Source organism: Buteo buteo, chromosome 18 (genome assembly GCF_964188355.1).
Source record: "Buteo buteo chromosome 18, bButBut1.hap1.1, whole genome shotgun sequence".
Taxonomy (NCBI): domain Eukaryota; kingdom Metazoa; phylum Chordata; class Aves; order Accipitriformes; family Accipitridae; genus Buteo; species Buteo buteo.
Window position 1 is genome coordinate 11,935,144 of NC_134188.1, and position 14,594 is coordinate 11,949,737.

A 14,594-nucleotide genomic window follows, 5' to 3' on the forward strand; every position below is an offset into this window, starting at 1 on the left:
TCCTCGGCAGAGCCTGTTTCCGAAAAGGCAAACGTCTGGCTATTCCTCCTACGAGGAAGGAGACAGCCCTGAAAGCTGTTGCTGGTCTTCACCTTCCCGTGGTAGCCCACACACAGGAACAACAGCACTAGGGATAAGTGCTTTCCCAGAGATGTCATATCTCATGGTGCTCGTCCTCGGCAGAGCCTGTTTCCGAAAAGGCAAACGTCTGGCTATTCATCCTACGAGGAAGGAGACAGCCCTGAAAGCTGTTGCTGGTCTTCACCTTCCCGTGGTAGCCCACACACAGGAACAACAGCACTAGGGATAAGTGCTTACCCAGAGATGTCATATCTCATGGTGCTCGTTCTCGGCAGAGCCTGTTTCCGAAAAGACATACAACCGGCTCCTTCTACCACAAGGAATGTGCCAGCCCTGAAAGCGGTTGCTGGTCTTCACCTTCCCTTGGTAGCCCACACACAGGAATAACAGCACTAGGGATCTGTGCTTTCCCAGAGATGTCATATCTCATGGTGCTCGTCCTCGGCAGAGCCTGTTTCCGAAAAGGCAAACGTCTGGCTAGTCCTCCTACGAGGAAGGAGACAGCCCTGAAAGCTGTTGCTGGTCTTCACCTTCCCGTGGTAGCCCACACACAGGAACAACAGCACTAGGGATAAGTGCTTACCCAGAGATGTCATATCTCATGGTGCTCGTTCTCGGCAGAGCCTGTTTCCGAAAAGACATACGACCGGCTCCTTCTCCCACAAGGAATGTGCCAGCCCTGAAAGCGGTTGCTGGTCTTCACCTTCCCTTGGTAGCCCACACACAGGAATAACAGCACTAGGGATCTGTGCTTTCCCAGAGATGTCATATCTCATGGTGCTCGTCCTCGGCAGAGCCTGTTTCCGAAAAGGCAAACGTCTGGCTATTCCTCCTACGAGGAAGGAGACAGCCCTGAAAGCTGTTGCTGGTCTTCACCTTCCCGTGGTAGCCCACACACAGGAACAACAGCACTAGGGATAAGTGCTTTCCCAGAGATGTCATATCTCATGGTGCTCGTTCACGACAGAGCCTGTTTCCGAAAAGACATACGACTGGCTCCTTCTCCCACAAGGAATGTGCCAGCCCTGAAAGCTGTTGCTGGTCCTGACCTTCCCATAGTAGCCCATACACAGGAACAACAGTACTGGGGATCTGTGCTTTCCCACAAATGTCATGTGTCATGGTGCTCGGTCTCGGCAGAGCCTGTTTCCGAAAAGGCAAACGTCTGGCTATTCCTCCTACGAGGAAGGAGACAGCCCTGTAAGCTGTTGCTGGTGTTTACCTTCCCTTGGTGACCTACTCACAGGCACAACAGCACTGGGGATCTGTGCTTTCCCAGAGATGTCATATCTCATGGTGCTCGTTCTCGGCAGAGCCTGTTTCCGAAAAGACAAACGTCTGGCTATTCATCCTACGAGGAAGGAGACAGCCCTGAAAGCTGTTACTGGTCTTCACCTTCCCGTGGTAGCCCACACAGCGGAACAACAGCACTAGGGATAAGTGCTTTCCCAGAGATGTCATATCTCATGGTGCTTGGTCTCGGCAGAGCCTGTTTCTGAAAAGGCAAACGACTGGCTCCTTCTCCCACAAGGAATGTGCCAGCCCTGAAAGCTGTTGCTGGTGTTTACCTTCCCTTGGTAGCCCACGCACAGGAATAACAGCACTAGGGATCTGTGCTTTCCCAGAGATGTCATATCTCATGGTGCTCGTTCTCGGCAGAGCCTGTTTCCGAAAAGGCAAACGTCTGGCTATTCCTCCTACGAGGAAGGAGACAGCCCTGAAAGCTGTTGCTGGTCTTCACCTTCCCGTGGTAGCCCACACACAGGAACAACAGCACTAGGGATAAGTGCTTTCCCAGAGATGTCATATCTCATGGTGCTTGTTCTCGGCAGAGCCTGTTTCCGAAAAAGCAAACGTCTGGCTATTCCTCCTACGAGGAAGGAGACAGCCCTGAAAGCTGTTGCTGGTCTTCACCTTCCCGTGGTAGCCCACACACAGGAACAACAGCACTAGGGATAAGTGCTTTCCCAGAGATGTCATATCTCATGGTGCTCGTTCACGACAGAGCCTGTTTCCGAAAAGACATACGACTGGCTCCTTCTCCCACAAGGAATGTGCCAGCCCTGAAAGCTGTTGCTGGTCCTGACCTTCCCATAGTAGCCCATACACAGGAACAACAGTACTGGGGATCTGTGCTTTCCCACAAATGTCATGTGTCATGGTGCTCGGTCTCGGCAGAGCCTGTTTCCGAAAAGGCAAACGTCTGGCTATTCCTCCTACGAGGAAGGAGACAGCCCTGTAAGCTGTTGCTGGTGTTTACCTTCCCTTGGTGACCTACTCACAGGCACAACAGCACTGGGGATCTGTGCTTTCCCAGAGATGTCATATCTCATGGTGCTCGTTCTCGGCAGAGCCTGTTTCCGAAAAGACAAACGTCTGGCTATTCATCCTACGAGGAAGGAGACAGCCCTGAAAGCTGTTACTGGTCTTCACCTTCCCGTGGTAGCCCACACAGCGGAACAACAGCACTAGGGATAAGTGCTTTCCCAGAGATGTCATATCTCATGGTGCTTGGTCTCGGCAGAGCCTGTTTCTGAAAAGGCAAACGACTGGCTCCTTCTCCCACAAGGAATGTGCCAGCCCTGAAAGCTGTTGCTGGTGTTTACCTTCCCTTGGTAGCCCACACACAGGAATAACAGCACTAGGGATCTGTGCTTTCCCAGAGATGTCATATCTCATGGTGCTCGTTCTCGGCAGAGCCTGTTTCCGAAAAGGCAAACGTCTGGCTATTCCTCCTACGAGGAAGGAGACAGCCCTGAAAGCTGTTGCTGGTCTTCACCTTCCCGTGGTAGCCCACACACAGGAACAACAGCACTAGGGATAAGTGCTTTCCCAGAGATGTCATATCTCATGGTGCTTGTTCTCGGCAGAGCCTGTTTCCGAAAAAGCAAACGTCTGGCTATTCCTCCTACGAGGAAGGAGACAGCCCTGAAAGCTGTTGCTGGTCTTCACCTTCCCGTGGTAGCCCACACACAGGAACAACAGCACTAGGGATAAGTGCTTTCCCAGAGATGTCATATCTCATGGTGCTCGTTCACGACAGAGCCTGTTTCCGAAAAGACATACGACTGGCTCCTTCTCCCACAAGGAATGTGCCAGCCCTGAAAGCTGTTGCTGGTCCTGACCTTCCCATAGTAGCCCATACACAGGAACAACAGTACTGGGGATCTGTGCTTTCCCACAAATGTCATGTGTCATGGTGCTCGGTCTCGGCAGAGCCTGTTTCCGAAAAGGCAAACGTCTGGCTATTCCTCCTACGAGGAAGGAGACAGCCCTGTAAGCTGTTGCTGGTCTTTACCTTCCCTTGGTGACCTACTCACAGGCACAACAGCACTGGGGATCTGTGCTTTCCCAGAGATGTCATATCTCATGGTGCTCGTTCTCGGCAGAGCCTGTTTCCGAAAAGACATACGACCGGCTCCTTCTCCCACAAGGAATGTGCCAGCCCTGAAAGCGGTTGCTGGTCTTCACCTTCCCTTGGTAGCCCACACACAGGAATAACAGCACTAGGGATCTGTGCTTTCCCAGAGATGTCATATCTCATGGTGCTCGTCCTCGGCAGAGCCTGTTTCCGAAAAGGCAAACGTCTGGCTATTCCTCCTACGAGGAAGGAGACAGCCCTGAAAGCTGTTGCTGGTCTTCACCTTCCCGTGGTAGCCCACACACAGGAACAACAGCACTAGGGATAAGTGCTTTCCCAGAGATGTCATATCTCATGGTGCTCGTCCTCGGCAGAGCCTGTTTCCGAAAAGGCAAACGTCTGGCTATTCCTCCTACGAGGAAGGAGACAGCCCTGAAAGCTGTTGCTGGTCTTCACCTTCCCGTGGTAGCGCACACACAGGAACAACAGCACTAGGGATAAGTGCTTTCCCAGAGATGTCATATCTCATGGTGCTCGTCCTCGGCAGAGCCTGTTTCCGAAAAGGCAAACGTCTGGCTATTCCTGCTACGAGGAATGTGCAAGCCCTGAAAGCTGTTGCTGGTCTTCACCTTCCCGTGGTAGCCCACACACAGGAATAACAGCACTAGGGATCTGTGCTTTCCCAGAGATGTCATATCTCATGGTGCTCGTCCTCGGCAGAGCCTGTTTCCGAAAAGACATACGACCGGCTCCTTCTCCCACAAGGAATGTGCCAGCCCTGAAAGCGGTTGCTGGTCTTCACCTTCCCTTGGTAGCCCACACACAGGAATAACAGCACTAGGGATCTGTGCTTTCCCAGAGATGTCATATCTCATGGTGCTCGTCCTCGGCAGAGCCTGTTTCCGAAAAGGCAAACGTCTGGCTATTCCTCCTACGAGGAGGGAGACAGCCCTGAAAGCTGTTGCTGGTCTTCACCTTCCCGTGGTAGCCCACACACAGGAACAACAGCACTAGGGATAAGTGCTTTCCCAGAGATGTCATATCTCATGGTGCTCGTTCACGACACAGCCTGTTTCCGAAAAGACATACGACTGGCTCCTTCTCCCACAAGGAATGTGCCAGCCCTGAAAGCTGTTGCTGGTCCTGACCTTCCCATAGTAGCCCATACACAGGAACAACAGTACTGGGGATCTGTGCTTTCCCACAAATGTCATGTGTCATGGTGCTCGGTCTCGGCAGAGCCTGTTTCCGAAAAGGCAAACGTCTGGCTATTCCTCCTACGAGGAAGGAGACAGCCCTGTAAGCTGTTGCTGGTGTTTACCTTCCCTTGGTGACCTACTCACAGGCACAACAACACTGGGGATCTGTGCTTTCCCAGAGATGTCATATCTCATGGTGCTCGTTCTCGGCAGAGCCTGTTTCCGAAAAGACATACGACCGGCTCCTTCTCCCACAAGGAATGTGCCAGCCCTGAAAGCGGTTGCTGGTCTTCACCTTCCCGTGGTAGCCCACACACAGGAATAACAGCACTAGGGATCTGTGCTTTCCCAGAGATGTCATATCTCATGGTGCTCGTCCTCGGCAGAGCCTGTTTCCGAAAAGGCAAACGTCTGGCTATTCCTCCTACGAGGAAGGAGACAGCCCTGAAAGCTGTTGCTGGTCTTCACCTTCCCGTGGTAGCCCACACACAGGAACAACAGCACTAGGGATAAGTGCTTTCCCAGAGATGTCATATCTCATGGTGCTCGTCCTCGGCAGAGCCTGTTTCCGAAAAGGCAAACGTCTGGCAATTCCTCCTACGATGAAGGAGACAGCCCTGAAAGCTGTTGCTGGTCTTCACCTTCCCGTGGTAGCCCACACACAGGAACAACAGCACTAGGGATAAGTGCTTACCCAGAGATGTCATATCTCATGGTGCTCGTTCACGACAGAGCCTGTTTCCGAAAAGACATACGACTGGCTCCTTCTCCCACAAGGAATGTGCCAGCCCTGAAAGCGGTTGCTGGTCCTGACCTTCCCATAGTAGCCCATACACAGGAACAACAGTACTGGGGATCTGTGCTTTCCCACAAATGTCATGTGTCATGGTGCTCGGTCTCGGCAGAGCCTGTTTCCGAAAAGGCAAACGTCTGGCTATTCCTCCTACGAGGAAGGAGACAGCCCTGAAAGCTGTTGCTGGTCTTCACCTTCCCGTGGTAGCCCACACACAGGAACAACAGCACTAGGGATAAGTGCTTTCCCAGAGATGTCATATCTCATGGTGCTCGTTCACGACAGAGCCTGTTTCCGAAAAGACATACGACTGGCTCCTTCTCCCACAAGGAATGTGCCAGCCCTGAAAGCTGTTGCTGGTCCTGACCTTCCCATAGTAGCCCATACACAGGAACAACAGTACTGGGGATCTGTGCTTTCCCACAAATGTCATGTGTCATGGTGCTCGGTCTCGGCAGAGCCTGTTTCCGAAAAGGCAAACGTCTGGCTATTCCTCCTACGAGGAAGGAGACAGCCCTGTAAGCTGTTGCTGGTCTTCACCTTCCCTTGGTGACCTACTCACAGGCACAACAACACTGGGGATCTGTGCTTTCCCAGAGATGTCATATCTCATGGTGCTCGTCCTCGGCAGAGCCTGTTTCTGAAAAGGCAAACGACTGGCTCCTTCTCCCACAAGGAATGTGCCAGCCCTGAAAGCTGTAGCTGGTGTTTACCTTCCCTTGGTAGCCCACACACAGGAATAACAGCACTAGGGATCTGTGCTTTCCCAGAGATGTCATATCTCATGGTGCTCGTTCTCGGCAGAGCCTGTTTCCGAAAAGGCAAACGTCTGGCTATTCCTCCTACGAGGAAGGAGACAGCCCTGTAAGCTGTTGCTGGTGTTTACCTTCCCTTGGTGACCTACTCACAGGCACAACAGCACTGGGGATCTGTGCTTTCCCAGAGATGTCATATCTCATGGTGCTCGTTCTCGGCAGAGCCTGTTTCCGAAAAGACAAACGTCTGGCTATTCATCCTACGAGGAAGGAGACAGCCCTGAAAGCTGTTACTGGTCTTCACCTTCCCGTGGTAGCCCACACAGCGGAACAACAGCACTAGGGATAAGTGCTTTCCCAGAGATGTCATATCTCATGGTGCTTGGTCTCGGCAGAGCCTGTTTCTGAAAAGGCAAACGACTGGCTCCTTCTCCCACAAGGAATGTGCCAGCCCTGAAAGCTGTTGCTGGTGTTTACCTTCCCTTGGTAGCCCACACACAGGAATAACAGCACTAGGGATCTGTGCTTTCCCAGAGATGTCATATCTCATGGTGCTCGTTCTCGGCAGAGCCTGTTTCCGAAAAGGCAAACGTCTGGCTATTCCTCCTACGAGGAAGGAGACAGCCCTGAAAGCTGTTGCTGGTCTTCACCTTCCCGTGGTAGCCCACACACAGGAACAACAGCACTAGGGATAAGTGCTTTCCCAGAGATGTCATATCTCATGGTGCTTGTTCTCGGCAGAGCCTGTTTCCGAAAAAGCAAACGTCTGGCTATTCCTCCTACGAGGAAGGAGACAGCCCTGAAAGCTGTTGCTGGTCTTCACCTTCCCGTGGTAGCCCACACACAGGAACAACAGCACTAGGGATAAGTGCTTTCCCAGAGATGTCATATCTCATGGTGCTCGTTCACGACAGAGCCTGTTTCCGAAAAGACATACGACTGGCTCCTTCTCCCACAAGGAATGTGCCAGCCCTGAAAGCTGTTGCTGGTCCTGACCTTCCCATAGTAGCCCATACACAGGAACAACAGTACTGGGGATCTGTGCTTTCCCACAAATGTCATGTGTCATGGTGCTCGGTCTCGGCAGAGCCTGTTTCCGAAAAGGCAAACGTCTGGCTATTCCTCCTACGAGGAAGGAGACAGCCCTGTAAGCTGTTGCTGGTGTTTACCTTCCCTTGGTGACCTACTCACAGGCACAACAGCACTGGGGATCTGTGCTTTCCCAGAGATGTCATATCTCATGGTGCTCGTTCTCGGCAGAGCCTGTTTCCGAAAAGACAAACATCTGGCTATTCATCCTACGAGGAAGGAGACAGCCCTGAAAGCTGTTACTGGTCTTCACCTTCCCGTGGTAGCCCACACAGCGGAACAACAGCACTAGGGATAAGTGCTTTCCCAGAGATGTCATATCTCATGGTGCTTGGTCTCGGCAGAGCCTGTTTCTGAAAAGGCAAACGACTGGCTCCTTCTCCCACAAGGAATGTGCCAGCCCTGAAAGCTGTTGCTGGTGTTTACCTTCCCTTGGTAGCCCACACACAGGAATAACAGCACTAGGGATCTGTGCTTTCCCAGAGATGTCATATCTCATGGTGCTCGTTCTCGGCAGAGCCTGTTTCCGAAAAGGCAAACGTCTGGCTATTCCTCCTACGAGGAAGGAGACAGCCCTGAAAGCTGTTGCTGGTCTTCACCTTCCCGTGGTAGCCCACACACAGGAACAACAGCACTAGGGATAAGTGCTTTCCCAGAGATGTCATATCTCATGGTGCTTGTTCTCGGCAGAGCCTGTTTCCGAAAAAGCAAACGTCTGGCTATTCCTCCTACGAGGAAGGAGACAGCCCTGAAAGCTGTTGCTGGTCTTCACCTTCCCGTGGTAGCCCACACACAGGAACAACAGCACTAGGGATAAGTGCTTTCCCAGAGATGTCATATCTCATGGTGCTCGTTCACGACAGAGCCTGTTTCCGAAAAGACATACGACTGGCTCCTTCTCCCACAAGGAATGTGCCAGCCCTGAAAGCTGTTGCTGGTCCTGACCTTCCCATAGTAGCCCATACACAGGAACAACAGTACTGGGGATCTGTGCTTTCCCACAAATGTCATGTGTCATGGTGCTCGGTCTCGGCAGAGCCTGTTTCCGAAAAGGCAAACGTCTGGCTATTCCTCCTACGAGGAAGGAGACAGCCCTGTAAGCTGTTGCTGGTGTTTACCTTCCCTTGGTGACCTACTCACAGGCACAACAACACTGGGGATCTGTGCTTTCCCAGAGATGTCATATCTCATGGTGCTCGTTCTCGGCAGAGCCTGTTTCCGAAAAGACAAACATCTGGCTATTCATCCTACGAGGAAGGAGACAGCCCTGAAAGCTGTTACTGGTCTTCACCTTCCCGTGGTAGCCCACACAGCGGAACAACAGCACTAGGGATAAGTGCTTTCCCAGAGATGTCATATCTCATGGTGCTTGGTCTCGGCAGAGCCTGTTTCTGAAAAGGCAAACGACTGGCTCCTTCTCCCACAAGGAATGTGCCAGCCCTGAAAGCTGTTGCTGGTGTTTACCTTCCCTTGGTAGCCCACACACAGGAATAACAGCACTAGGGATCTGTGCTTTCCCAGAGATGTCATATCTCATGGTGCTCGTTCTCGGCAGAGCCTGTTTCCGAAAAGGCAAACGTCTGGCTATTCCTCCTACGAGGAAGGAGACAGCCCTGAAAGCTGTTGCTGGTCTTCACCTTCCCGTGGTAGCCCACACACAGGAACAACAGCACTAGGGATAAGTGCTTTCCCAGAGATGTCATATCTCATGGTGCTTGTTCTCGGCAGAGCCTGTTTCCGAAAAAGCAAACGTCTGGCTATTCCTCCTACGAGGAAGGAGACAGCCCTGAAAGCTGTTGCTGGTCTTCACCTTCCCGTGGTAGCCCACACACAGGAACAACAGCACTAGGGATAAGTGCTTTCCCAGAGATGTCATATCTCATGGTGCTCGTTCACGACAGAGCCTGTTTCCGAAAAGACATACGACTGGCTCCTTCTCCCACAAGGAATGTGCCAGCCCTGAAAGCTGTTGCTGGTCCTGACCTTCCCATAGTAGCCCATACACAGGAACAACAGTACTGGGGATCTGTGCTTTCCCACAAATGTCATGTGTCATGGTGCTCGGTCTCGGCAGAGCCTGTTTCCGAAAAGGCAAACGTCTGGCTATTCCTCCTACGAGGAAGGAGACAGCCCTGTAAGCTGTTGCTGGTGTTTACCTTCCCTTGGTGACCTACTCACAGGCACAACAGCACTGGGGATCTGTGCTTTCCCAGAGATGTCATATCTCATGGTGCTCGTTCTCGGCAGAGCCTGTTTCCGAAAAGACATACGACCGGCTCCTTCTCCCACAAGGAATGTGCCAGCCCTGAAAGCGGTTGCTGGTCTTCACCTTCCCTTGGTAGCCCACACACAGGAATAACAGCACTAGGGATCTGTGCTTTCCCAGAGATGTCATATCTCATGGTGCTCGTCCTCGGCAGAGCCTGTTTCCGAAAAGGCAAACGTCTGGCTATTCCTCCTACGAGGAAGGAGACAGCCCTGAAAGCTGTTGCTGGTCTTCACCTTCCCGTGGTAGCCCACACACAGGAACAACAGCACTAGGGATAAGTGCTTTCCCAGAGATGTCATATCTCATGGTGCTCGTCCTCGGCAGAGCCTGTTTCCGAAAAGGCAAACGTCTGGCTATTCCTCCTACGAGGAAGGAGACAGCCCTGAAAGCTGTTGCTGGTCTTCACCTTCCCGTGGTAGCGCACACACAGGAACAACAGCACTAGGGATAAGTGCTTTCCCAGAGATGTCATATCTCATGGTGCTCGTCCTCGGCAGAGCCTGTTTCCGAAAAGGCAAACGTCTGGCTATTCCTGCTACGAGGAATGTGCAAGCCCTGAAAGCTGTTGCTGGTCTTCACCTTCCCGTGGTAGCCCACACACAGGAATAACAGCACTAGGGATCTGTGCTTTCCCAGAGATGTCATATCTCATGGTGCTCGTCCTCGGCAGAGCCTGTTTCCGAAAAGACATACGACCGGCTCCTTCTCCCACAAGGAATGTGCCAGCCCTGAAAGCGGTTGCTGGTCTTCACCTTCCCGTGGTAGCCCACACACAGGAATAACAGCACTAGGGATCTGTGCTTTCCCAGAGATGTCATATCTCATGGTGCTCGTCCTCGGCAGAGCCTGTTTCCGAAAAGGCAAACGTCTGGCTATTCCTCCTACGAGGAAGGAGACAGCCATGAAAGCTGTTGCTGGTCTTCACCTTCCCGTGGTAGCCCACACACAGGAACAACAGCACTAGGGATAAGTGCTTTCCCAGAGATGTCATATCTCATGGTGCTCGTCCTCGGCAGAGCCTGTTTCCGAAAAGGCAAACGTCTGGCAATTCCTCCTATGAGGAAGGAGACAGCCCTGAAAGCTGTTGCTGGTCTTCACCTTCCCGTGGTAGCCCACACACAGGAACAACAGCACTAGGGATAAGTGCTTACCCAGAGATGTCATATCTCATGGTGCTCGTTCACGACAGAGCCTGTTTCCGAAAAGACATACGACTGGCTCCTTCTCCCACAAGGAATGTGCCAGCCCTGAAAGCGGTTGCTGGTCCTGACCTTCCCATAGTAGCCCATACACAGGAACAACAGTACTGGGGATCTGTGCTTTCCCACAAATGTCATGTGTCATGGTGCTCGGTCTCGGCAGAGCCTGTTTCCGAAAAGGCAAACGTCTGGCTATTCCTCCTACGAGGAAGGAGACAGCCCTGAAAGCTGTTGCTGGTCTTCACCTTCCCGTGGTAGCCCACACACAGGAACAACAGCACTAGGGATAAGTGCTTTCCCAGAGATGTCATATCTCATGGTGCTCGTTCACGACAGAGCCTGTTTCCGAAAAGACATACGACTGGCTCCTTCTCCCACAAGGAATGTGCCAGCCCTGAAAGCTGTTGCTGGTCCTGACCTTCCCATAGTAGCCCATACACAGGAACAACAGTACTGGGGATCTGTGCTTTCCCACAAATGTCATGTGTCATGGTGCTCGGTCTCGGCAGAGCCTGTTTCCGAAAAGGCAAACGTCTGGCTATTCCTCCTACGAGGAAGGAGACAGCCCTGTAAGCTGTTGCTGGTCTTCACCTTCCCTTGGTGACCTACTCACAGGCACAACAACACTGGGGATCTGTGCTTTCCCAGAGATGTCATATCTCATGGTGCTCGTCCTCGGCAGAGCCTGTTTCTGAAAAGGCAAACGACTGGCTCCTTCTCCCACAAGGAATGTGCCAGCCCTGAAAGCTGTTGCTGGTGTTTACCTTCCCTTGGTAGCCCACACACAGGAATAACAGCACTAGGGATCTGTGCTTTCCCAGAGATGTCATATCTCATGGTGCTCGTTCTCGGCAGAGCCTGTTTCCGAAAAGGCAAACGTCTGGCTATTCCTCCTACGAGGAAGGAGACAGCCCTGTAAGCTGTTGCTGGTGTTTACCTTCCCTTGGTGACCTACTCACAGGCACAACAGCACTGGGGATCTGTGCTTTCCCAGAGATGTCATATCTCATGGTGCTCGTTCTCGGCAGAGCCTGTTTCCGAAAAGACAAACGTCTGGCTATTCATCCTACGAGGAAGGAGACAGCCCTGAAAGCTGTTACTGGTCTTCACCTTCCCGTGGTAGCCCACACAGCGGAACAACAGCACTAGGGATAAGTGCTTTCCCAGAGATGTCATATCTCATGGTGCTTGGTCTCGGCAGAGCCTGTTTCTGAAAAGGCAAACGACTGGCTCCTTCTCCCACAAGGAATGTGCCAGCCCTGAAAGCTGTTGCTGGTGTTTACCTTCCCTTGGTAGCCCACACACAGGAATAACAGCACTAGGGATCTGTGCTTTCCCAGAGATGTCATATCTCATGGTGCTCGTTCTCGGCAGAGCCTGTTTCCGAAAAGGCAAACGTCTGGCTATTCCTCCTACGAGGAAGGAGACAGCCCTGAAAGCTGTTGCTGGTCTTCACCTTCCCGTGGTAGCCCACACACAGGAACAACAGCACTAGGGATAAGTGCTTTCCCAGAGATGTCATATCTCATGGTGCTTGTTCTCGGCAGAGCCTGTTTCCGAAAAAGCAAACGTCTGGCTATTCCTCCTACGAGGAAGGAGACAGCCCTGAAAGCTGTTGCTGGTCTTCACCTTCCCGTGGTAGCCCACACACAGGAACAACAGCACTAGGGATAAGTGCTTACCCAGAGATGTCATATCTCATGGTGCTCGTTCTCGGCTGAGCCTGTTTCCGAAAAGACATACGACCGGCTCCTTCTCCCACAAGGAATGTGCCAGCCCTGAAAGCGGTTGCTGGTCTTCACCTTCCCTTGGTAGCCCACACACAGGAATAACAGCACTAGGGATCTGTGCTTTCCCAGAGATGTCATATCTCATGGTGCTCGTCCTCGGCAGAGCCTGTTTCCGAAAAGGCAAACGTCTGGCTATTCCTCCTACGAGGAAGGAGACAGCCCTGAAAGCTGTTGCTGGTCTTCACCTTCCCGTGGTAGCCCACACACAGGAACAACAGCACTAGGGATAAGTGCTTTCCCAGAGATGTCATATCTCATGGTGCTCGTTCACGACAGAGCCTGTTTCCGAAAAGACATACGACTGGCTCCTTCTCCCACAAGGAATGTGCCAGCCCTGAAAGCTGTTGCTGGTCCTGACCTTCCCATAGTAGCCCATACACAGGAACAACAGTACTGGGGATCTGTGCTTTCCCACAAATGTCATGTGTCATGGTGCTCGGTCTCGGCAGAGCCTGTTTCCGAAAAGGCAAACGTCTGGCTATTCCTCCTACGAGGAAGGAGACAGCCCTGTAAGCTGTTGCTGGTGTTTACCTTCCCTTGGTGACCTACTCACAGGCACAACAGCACTGGGGATCTGTGCTTTCCCAGAGATGTCATATCTCATGGTGCTCGTTCTCGGCAGAGCCTGTTTCCGAAAAGACAAACGTCTGGCTATTCATCCTACGAGGAAGGAGACAGCCCTGAAAGCTGTTACTGGTCTTCACCTTCCCGTGGTAGCCCACACAGCGGAACAACAGCACTAGGGATAAGTGCTTTCCCAGAGATGTCATATCTCATGGTGCTTGGTCTCGGCAGAGCCTGTTTCTGAAAAGGCAAACGACTGGCTCCTTCTCCCACAAGGAATGTGCCAGCCCTGAAAGCTGTTGCTGGTGTTTACCTTCCCTTGGTAGCCCACACACAGGAATAACAGCACTAGGGATCTGTGCTTTCCCAGAGATGTCATATCTCATGGTGCTCGTTCTCGGCAGAGCCTGTTTCCGAAAAGGCAAACGTCTGGCTATTCCTCCTACGAGGAAGGAGACAGCCCTGAAAGCTGTTGCTGGTCTTCACCTTCCCGTGGTAGCCCACACACAGGAACAACAGCACTAGGGATAAGTGCTTTCCCAGAGATGTCATATCTCATGGTGCTTGTTCTCGGCAGAGCCTGTTTCCGAAAAAGCAAACGTCTGGCTATTCCTCCTACGAGGAAGGAGACAGCCCTGAAAGCTGTTGCTGGTCTTCACCTTCCCGTGGTAGCCCACACACAGGAACAACAGCACTAGGGATAAGTGCTTACCCAGAGATGTCATATCTCATGGTGCTCGTTCTCGGCTGAGCCTGTTTCCGAAAAGACATACGACCGGCTCCTTCTCCCACAAGGAATGTGCCAGCCCTGAAAGCGGTTGCTGGTCTTCACCCTCCCTTGGTAGCCCACACACAGGAATAACAGCACTAGGGATCTGTGCTTTCCCAGAGATGTCATATCTCATGGTGCTCGTCCTCGGCAGAGCCTGTTTCCGAAAAGGCAAACGTCTGGCTATTCCTCCTACGAGGAAGGAGACAGCCCTGAAAGCTGTTGCTGGTCTTCACCTTCCCGTGGTAGCCCACACACAGGAACAACAGCACTAGGGATAAGTGCTTTCCCAGAGATGTCATATCTCATGGTGCTCGTTCACGACAGAGCCTGTTTCCGAAAAGACATACGACTGGCTCCTTCTCCCACAAGGAATGTGCCAGCCCTGAAAGCTGTTGCTGGTCCTGACCTTCCCATAGTAGCCCATACACAGGAACAACAGTACTGGGGATCTGTGCTTTCCCACAAATGTCATGTGTCATGGTGCTCGGTCTCGGCAGAGCCTGTTTCCGAAAAGGCAAACGTCTGGCTATTCCTCCTACGAGGAAGGAGACAGCCCTGTAAGCTGTTGCTGGTGTTTACCTTCCCTTGGTGACCTACTCACAGGCACAACAGCACTGGGGATCTGTGCTTTCCCAGAGATGTCATATCTCATGGTGCTCGTTCTCGGCAGAGCCTGTTTCCGAAAAGACAAACGTCTGGCTATTCATCCTACGAGGAAGGAG